Source organism: Canis lupus, chromosome 4 (genome assembly GCF_003254725.2).
Source record: "Canis lupus dingo isolate Sandy chromosome 4, ASM325472v2, whole genome shotgun sequence".
Classification (NCBI taxonomy): Eukaryota; Metazoa; Chordata; class Mammalia; order Carnivora; family Canidae; genus Canis; species Canis lupus.
This window is the reverse complement of record NC_064246.1, coordinates 49,358,374-49,361,836: the sequence shown is the minus strand read 5'-3', so window position 1 is coordinate 49,361,836 and position 3,463 is coordinate 49,358,374. Positions and strand designations below refer to the sequence as shown.

The following is a 3,463-nucleotide window of genomic DNA, read 5'->3' as shown; positions in this document are numbered from 1 at the left end:
ATCACTGGTCTGCTAAAGATAACGGCCTTTGAGTAACCTAGACCGGGGTACATTGGTCTGTTTTTCAGGAATAGTGTTAGCCAAATAGAAATGTAATTCTGTTTAGTTCTTCCATAGTTCTGCTTTGCAACATGAGATTCGAAAATTACGCCAGAAAATCACCCATCACCACTAAGTTATAGACTTGAATATCTGAGCCCTCCAGAGCTTCAAACTCCTCCTAGAGTCACTGATCCATAGCGCGTCCCTCTCAGCAAGGGGCTCCACGCGGGTGCAGCCTGGTCCAGCAGCACATCTGTGCACGAGGAGCTGATTTCGAAAGATCCGACTCTAGTCATCACTGTCACTGCCGGACTCGCTCAACTGCCAGTCATTTCTGAGCGTGTTCATGAGCTGGTTGCTTCCTTGCGGCCGGCTGGTTCCGTTGGCCACGGCCGGCCTGCTGGTGCAGGGCTGCTGGTGTGCGGGCGCGGGCGGCCGAGGGGGCGCTGGGCCATTGTCCCCAGCCCCGCTGCTCGAGCTGTCGTCTTCGCTTCCTGATGGGCGCTCGGAGTCTGAGGACCTGCTCCCGCTGCTGCCGCTCCTCTGTTCAAAGTGTCAGCTTCGGCCCTCAGCTCTCCTTTGATGTCATCCGGCTGGGGTTCAGGTGAGGGGTTAGCTTTCAAGGGGGAAGTTTTGGGTCCAACTGGAGGCTTTGCTGGAGCTCTGAATGGCATAGCTGGTGGAGGTGGTGGTGGCTGTGATGGCTGCGGGGGACGAGGGGGCTGCTGTTCCATTCGGGCTTGGATTTTACTGCTCCCCTCGGCTCTTGTTTTCTTGACCTGAATGCTGCTGCTGAGTTTTTCCAGCACATAGTCACCAGGGTCCCCTGTTCCAAATTTTAAAAAGTAATACATGCGGGATCCCTGGGTGGCGCAGTGGTTTGGCGCCTGCCTTTGGCCCAGGGCGCGATCCTGGAGACCCGGGATCGAATCCCACGTCGGGCTCCCGGTGCATGGAGCCTGCTTCTCCCTCTGCCTGTGTCTCTGCCTCTCTCTCTCTCTCTGTGTGTGACTATCATAAATAAATAAAAATTTAAAAAAAAGTAATACATGCTTACTGCCAAAAGCTCAAGAAACAGAAAAAACACAGAAATTTTATTTTTCAAAAATCACTCCTAATTCACCATTCAGAGAGAAAAATTTTTAATATTTTGATATTTTCACTTTCAGGTGGAATATACAAGTTATATATTATATATATATAAATACAATATATGTATCCATTTTACTGTTGATAGGTATTTGAGCTGTTTTCTTAAAAAAAATACAGTTGACACACAATGTTACATTAGTTTCAGGTGTACCACATAGTGATTCATCTCCCTGTGATTTATGCTCTGATCACCACAAGCATAGTACCATCTGTTACTATCTAACAGTATTACAGTATATATTTTAAAGATTTCATTTATTTAGTCATGAGAGATACACACGGGGGGAGGTGGGGCAGAGACACAGGCAGAGGGAGAAGCGGGCTCCATGGATGGAGCCTGATGTGGGCCTCGATCCCGGGACTCAAAGATCACGCCCTGGGCCCTGGGCCGAAGGAAGGCCTTAGCCGCTGAGCCACCCAGGGATCCCCTGGTATTATAATATTATTGACTATATATCTTATGCTGTGACTCTTATTCTCATGACTTATTTATTCCATAATTGGAAGCCTGTACCTCCCATTTCCCTTCACCCATCTTGCCCATCTCTTGATCTTCCTCTCTTCCGGATCATCAGTTTCCTGAACTTATAAGTCTGATTCTACTTTTTGTTTGTTCATTCATTTGTTTCATTTGATTCCACATCTGAGTGAAATTATATGGCATTTGTCTTAGTCTGACTTATTTCCCTTAGCATAATACCCTCTAGGTCCATTCATGTTGTCATAAGTGGCACAATCCCATTCTATTTTATGGCTGTATTAAGTTCTGTTGTGTTATGTATATGGCATCTTTATTACCCATTTGTCTAATCATCAAAGAAATACAAATCAAAGCCACAATGAGATAATACCTTAAACCTGTCAAAATGGCTAAAACCAAAAAGATAAGAAATAACAAGTATTGGCAAGGATGTGGAAAGAACAGAATGCTTATGCACTGTTGATAGGATGTAAATTTCATAGCCACTGTGAAAATAGTATGGAGACTTGTCAAGAAAGTAAAATTAGAAATACTATATGATCCAATAATTCCACCACTGGGTGTTTACCCAAAGAAAAAGATACTAATTCTAATTAAAAAAAGATATGCATCCTTATGTTTTGCAGCTTATTTGTAATAGTCGAGATATGGAAGCAACCTAAGTGTTCGCTGGTAGATGAACAGATAAGAATGATGTGAGATTATATATATAGTATATTTTATTTACATACATATATGTATATCTACATATTATATAAAATGGAATATTACATAGCCATAAAAAGGATAATCTTTTTAAAACTTGTAGGAAAAAAACCCCTGCTAGAACATGTTGTATATATCTTTTAAAAACTCTAAGTACTATTTTTGAATTTATACTATGTGGAGCTACTTGCTGGGTCATAGAGTATGCATATGTTTATCTTAGAAACTGACAAATGATTTTCTAAGTGGCAATTCTAATTTACTAGCATTGTAACAGGCAGCACTTTGGCAACACTAGATATAATCCTTATTTAATGTTAGCCACATTTGTTTGTTAGGTACATGGATATATTACATTGTGTTAATGATTTGTATCTCTTTGATAAATTATATTGCTCACTTTTTATTTGCTAATCAGTTAATAATCTTGAGAATTGCCTGCTTGAAGCTTTGGCCAATTTTTTAAACAAGGTTTTTGTTTTTGCTTTTGTTTTGGTCAGTAGATCTTTTTTTAATCTTTATCGCTCTTGGCTACAAGTTGTTTGCCATTCTGATCTCTTTTTTTTTTTTTTCTGTTTTTTCTTTTTTTTAATACTCTGTTACTTTTTACTAAGAAATAGTATTTCATTATATGAATGTACCAGGTAACTATCATTCACTATTGAAAAGCAATTTGCTGGCTTCAACTTTTTGAAAGTTATGAATATATGTACTATTCACATACAGGTTTTGTGTACACATAAGTTTTCAAATCATTTGGGCATGATGGGTGTGACTTGAAGCATGTGATAAAATTATGATGAGCATTGCAAAACAAGAAAACTGATCCAAAGTTGCTATACCATTTTGTACCTCTATCAATGATGAATGAGAGATCCTAGAATTCTGAATCTTCATCAGCAATTGGTTATTGTCAGTTTTTAAAATTTTATCCATTATAGTGTACATTGTGGTGACTTCATTTGAATTTGCATTTGTTTAATGGCAAATGATGTTGAAGCTCTTTTCATATATTCATTTGCCATCCTTCTATCCTCTTTGAAGAGTTGTCTGTTCAGATGTGTTTCTTCCCATTTAAAAAAT

The 3,463-nt window shown here is 39.6% G+C and overlaps 1 pseudogene; it reads right to left on the bottom strand.

Moving 5' to 3' along the window:
• Positions 1 to 204: 204 nt before the first annotated feature.
• LOC112651664 (ELL-associated factor 1-like) lies at positions 205 to 896 on the bottom strand (annotated as a pseudogene).
• Positions 897 to 3,463: the final 2,567 nt, after the last annotated feature.